Genomic DNA, 6,000 nt, shown 5'->3' with positions numbered 1-6,000 from the left:
CAATTCTCATATTTTCTCGCCACATCGGACCTCTTCAATGCAATCGTACTAATTGAGCCAGAACACCGGGAACGACTGGCCTCGACGGAGCAGGGTGCTCGAAAGGAAACGCCAGCTGTCGCAGTAGCGCGTGCGGCGTTGCGTCAGGGGACAGTGCATTGCCGACACCCCACGTGACCCTCGCTGTCGCCCTCGCAAGGCTGTGTCGTGCGCGCGTTCCTTGTCCCTCGCCTGCCTTCGCAGTGCGCCTTGGTAAGGTCCTCTAAAAACGCGGTAAGCGTGTCAACGTCCTCGTTTGCCGGCAAGGTATTCATAACTCGATGGACGCTCAGCAACGTTAAATTAGACATTGAGCCTTCCGAAAATGTCAAATTGTCCCACACCCAAATTTCGAATTGACCAATCGGCAAATTTACGTTGCCCCCACCCCTAAAGTTCCCTTAGTCCACCCCGAAATTTCAAGTTGCCCACCCCTTATTTCTAGCTGGCACATCCCCAAATTTCAAGTTGACCCACCCCTCATGTAATCTTCCACATGTATATTCTAAGGAGCCCTATGTATCTCTTTGGCCATTCTCTTGTTATTTTATTTTTTCTCTTTAGATTCTTCGTTGTCACTTGAAAACTAGCAGTCGTCTACATTTGCAATATCTGAACGTGTAAATGTCTAAACCCTGCAAATTACGCACTTTTGTGCCGACAAAAGGCATTGGACTTTTCGCGTGACATGGCTGATAAAGCTCGCCAAAGAATGCTTACACATTCAAGCTTAATATAATACAATAAAGGTTTCTCCAGTGGACGTCACTCACATGCCCGGAATGCTGCATTGAGATGCTCTCAATTTAAGGCGCAATTGGATTTATAGCTTATTGCAACGCCGCGATGCGATGGCATGTACGTCAGACAAGCGAAGCGAACACGTCAGAAATGCAGTAAAATATAAGAATAAAAAAAGAAACAACAATGAGAAAACACCCGGCACGTATTGTGCAAGAACTTCCTGACGTTGATTGAGAAACTCTTATTCAGAACTTGGTAGGAAGCTGGCAATTTGTAAGTCGTTAAGATTTGGTACTTAAAAGGGCTTTTAAAACGAAAAAGCTCTTTTTTTCTATATGAAGATGGTATGTGTCTAGAATAGCATATAATGCGAAACGAAATCCACTGATTTGGTGAGAAGGTGGTGGGTGAGCCAGAAAAGGATCAAATACCAAGAGCTTGCGGCGACGATGCCTTTGAGTCCTCTAACCAGCCCGCGGTGACGACACTGATTTTTTATGCATGTGCTCCGGCATAGCTTAAAATTAAATCGTTGAAAGTGGACCCCAAATCCGTTCTTACAGAGCGAAACATTAACTTTAGCAGGTTTCCACAAATATTACACCACCACAACGAGCCCAACACGAAGAAATATTGTAAATCTGTGACGTCGCGGTGACAGGTCCGCGTCTAGGCTTTGGTGGGAAATTAGAGAAAAGCAACCTTGATTTTCATTTGTTTCATCTGATTATCAGCTTATTAACCGCGAAGATGGCCACCAGAGTTTTGACGGAGTACGTTATCATTGTAAAATTACTGTGTGCTTCTGTTTACTCTCCATTTCAGGGCTCAAGCTTATCCGTTTTTGAGCATCATGCCCATCCACGTTATGGTAACTGCTAAATGGTTACGAGTTGTCTATGCATATATGCACCTGGTGTTCTACTCCGGCGGTGGCTGCCTGTAGCACCGCCACGCGGCCGCTATCTTTAAGGCGATCTGCGATGAGGCAAGAGTGCGCGCTCGGCTCTCGTCCCTAAGTTCGCGTTGAAGTGAGAGGCAGCGCGGATGTCAATTGGCTCACTCGCTGATGCTGCCGCGTTTCCTCACTTTTCGACGGTGAGTTTCCACGGTCATTGAGTGAGATGTGTTCATGTTTGCTTGTGCGCGCCTGACACCGTGTTTGCTAATTTAGAAAAAAAAACGTAATGCTTACAAGTTCATACGGGCCATAAAACAACTATCCTTATTTCGTACAGCTGTCCATCAATTTGCAATTCCAGTCGACGCTTCGCCTTTCGGGCGCAAATGCGACTCTCTCTTTGGTCTTAGAAACCAATCACCCTACTTTGACGAATGTGGTCAAAACTCGTGGCGAAATACCCTGAACCCATGAACCCCACACCGATTTGAAATCCCTAAAGAAGTCCTTGTTTTCAAAATTTATTTCATTTTATTTTTATTTTATTTATACATACTGCAGCCTTGGTGAGGCTATTGCAGGAGTGGGTAGTGAAAAGAAAAGGAAAGCAAGAAAACGAGATACAGGCACAAAAAAATATGAATATCAAGTATATGTAATTGCTTTCAAAAATTTCAAAAATGTGATCTGCGCATGGATCACAAGCACGATCAGGCATGGCTCCTTTCCTCTACACAACGAGCAAGCTGCATGGAGAACTTATTGTTGCAAAGATATCAGCGATAATGCTGCAGCATGTTTTCCGTTACACCGTGGTTTCAGCAAGCCACCCCCTTGGATTGTTTTTAAAGACGTTCGACGACAAATAAGGATATAATGTCTTCTGTATTGGTTGATGCATCGATTACAGTATTATAACTGGCTTACTAGACAAACTTTCGTAGCCCTCATGTGCCGGTTAAGGGAAAAATCAGAAGCCCAAGCGAGGTAAAACATACCGAGCACGGACACCTATGACGCGTACACGAAACTTGCTTCACTAGTGGTTTGCTATGGAATGATTATCCACACCTCCCGATATATCCTGTATGCAAATTAGGTTGTATTGTTTATCCTTGCTAATGCGCTGCTTTCCACATAGTCATTGACTCCTACTGTTCACTGCTGTCATGCAATGGCTCTAACGACTCTGTTCAGCGGTTGCATGTAGTGTGTTGTTTAACATGCACATTAATCAGGACAAGTCAACCAGCACACGGATATTTTTTTAATGAAAAATCTCATCTGTTGCACTTCACAGTAATCAACTATGGCATGTATAGCATATCTTGCAATCTTATCAGGCGTTTTCAGTGGGGCAAGCTCTTTCTTATTTTATATTTAAAGATTGGGTGCTCGTCTCCGAGAACGACGCTTTTTTTTAGGTATCATTGAATATTTTGTTTAAGCGAGCACTCTCTATGGAACTTACATAATGAACTCACGGTCAAGAGGACATTGAACATGCATGTGCGTTGGACGAAATGACAAGGGCTTCAGAAATCTTGAAAATGAAATTCATTATTCGGGAGGCCTAGTGGTTTCCGGAGAGCTCAAAAGGTTTTTGAGCAAAATTTAGCAGCTTCTTACCCACCATCCGAGTACATGACGCTTCAGGGATTTTTTATTTTGAAAGTTTCGAGGGCTTTTCGCGAGAAGCATACGAGGCGTTCATTGAATCTCCACAAGAGGGCTGGTGGGACTTTTTTTAGAGAGACATTTATATGTTATATGGGCTGGCATGTGCATGAGACGTTATTCACATCAATACCCGTACTCTTTGATGGTGTCGTTCTGAATGGAGCTAAATAATGCATATTCTTGACCTTAAGGTTACAGAGGCCCAACAGATGCCCTGGTCGACTGCGGGATATCTTTCTAATGGGTACTTGAAGTTTTATGCGGAGCATGCTGCGCAAGCAGAATTGTTAGGCTTCCCGTCAATAGCTTAGGCCTTCTTACCAAAAAAAAAGAAGAAAGACAAATCTTTTGTCGTGACTCTTGCGTACACACAACAGATGCGTATTCTGCGTTGCCGCAAGCATTGTTGCGTTTCGTTGTCTCCGACATCCACCAACTTACGGCGGCAGCAGAATCTACACTTCTTCAACTGCAGCTGCAGTTGCTGAGGGGCAACGGTGCCATACGGGAGATATCGCCAGCTTTACAAAGGTAAAAAAAAAGCGAAAAAGAATCCAGCAACAAAAATAACCGCAGTTTCGCTTGGATAAATCATCCAAATGATAGAAATTTTATGTGTTGCGCTTGAGTTCCTCACGCTGTGTTCTAACACTAGGTGAGGACGACATGTGTCGAGACAGCAGGTCTTAAAACTGCAGTTGCGCAGATTGAATGGAGTCGTGGAGTGTTGAGACGAGGCGTGCCACAACGCTTGCGGGATGATGAACGCTAGCAGTGGTGTTGCACGCGTTACGCCTCGGTGTTGCATGAGACAAGAGCAATGGGAGACCGTTGTCACTTGTTAACGCCAAAGCAAACAAGCAGATATAAGTAGCTTCACATTTGGCTCTACAGCGTTGCCACTGTAGAGCGGACTGAACGGAGCGGGAGGGTGTGGTCCATGGCTGAAGGAATACACTACACTCGCGGACAAGTTTCTGTGGCTTTGCAGGAAAAATTACAGAGGCAAATCGTGCACAACTGAGATCACTTCCGAAAAGAGTCGCGCGTTTTAATCCACGTTCATTCAGATTAGGGAAAAGAAAACATTTAAGCTTTGTTAGAAGGAGTTAAATAAGACATAGTGCGCCATTGATTGTAAAGGTTCACTTACTTTGCGGCTTATCCCCTGCGCGTTTGAGCAAACGCGAAATCTCCGCACGTGGAAGCTTCGTCGATTGAGCCTCTGTTCCAAGCAACCAATAGTTTACTGTCAAACGCTGCCGTACAACATTGCGCGGCAACGCACGAGCAGCAGCTGAGCAACCATAGCTTTCCCTTCACAGTGACAGAAAGTCTTCCGCGTCTACAGGAGAGAGCGGCACGTGACAGTCTAGAAGCCTACTCATAAAAAGAATATACAGGAGCAGTAGGCCATAGACATGTAAAAAGCACGCGGTAGATTCTAGTCTACTTGCTGTGCCGGGCATTTATCAATCTGTGCCGGGCATTTAGGAACACATTGCTACGGCTCAACACGACCAAGGATCTTAAACGATTACTACGAGGCAACCCGAGCCATTTACCAGCGCTTATCACCGTTGACTGCTACTGTGCACGCGTGCGCAAAAGGCCCCTCAACGTGTACCTGACAGCCCAAACTATTAATGGAGAGGGCCAACGTCGAGTGTTACTGAAGGATGGTGCCGACCTTGGATTCCCATGTTGCTATAGGGTCCCCCATTCCATGGCATTTGAAGTGGAGTGGTGCGGAACGATGCCATATCATGGGCGGGATATTGGCACTGTTTCAACGATTGTCATTGGCCGTGATAGAATCATCAGATTCCCTAGTCGAGTCGCCTAGGGAAGACGAAGATATTAAAAGCGGATACATTTAGTGCAGTGGCGCCGATGAGTCCCGATGTGATCTCAGACGTTTAATACGCTCCTGCATGTAGTGGGGATCCGTAACTGGAGCCAGTGTCACTAATGTACAAAAAAAAAACTTGCCTTCATGCCTACTTCCGGGCGCATTCTTCAATGGAATTGGTGGATTGATGGCACAAATGCCACCGCAAGCCCACACAAGGCGCACATGACAGGCGTGACAAATGCCGGCAGACGTTAGTGAACGTTCAAGCATTTGACGCAATCGAGTCTTTGTTATTTCATTTAGGTAACGCACCGAACCGCCACACGTTACATAGTTGTGCGTGGTGGTTCAAAGTGTAAGACAGCGATACCAAAATAGCCAGCACATACGCACCGCAGTTTAATGTGCCCACCAACTGATTTGACGAAGCACGTGATCAAGGTCGGACATTCTGGATGGGTTTCTATGCGAGAGCGCTGGCGATTGCACTAAACGTTGCTGTGTTAAGTGCAATTGATCGATGCTTTTAAAAATCTGTCGTCATGGGTCAGGCGCCCTAGACTTCCACCATGTTCCAAGATAACGCATTTGAAGCGAAGAACGACCCGCGCGGTAGCAGAAAACCAATAGTTACTTTCCACGTGCTTCCATCGCTGTGACGGCAGGCGCCATTTAAGGTTATGACGTACCAAAGAATCTCGAGCAACCATGGGGGCAGAATCCTGCGCACGAGGCAACGGGTGCGCACCAGGCCCCGAACAGAGGGAGGGGCGGCGTCTGC

This window comes from Dermacentor albipictus, unplaced genomic scaffold (assembly GCF_038994185.2).
Source record: "Dermacentor albipictus isolate Rhodes 1998 colony unplaced genomic scaffold, USDA_Dalb.pri_finalv2 scaffold_29, whole genome shotgun sequence".
NCBI classification, from domain to species: domain Eukaryota; kingdom Metazoa; phylum Arthropoda; class Arachnida; order Ixodida; family Ixodidae; genus Dermacentor; species Dermacentor albipictus.
This window is presented reverse-complemented; position numbering follows the sequence as displayed.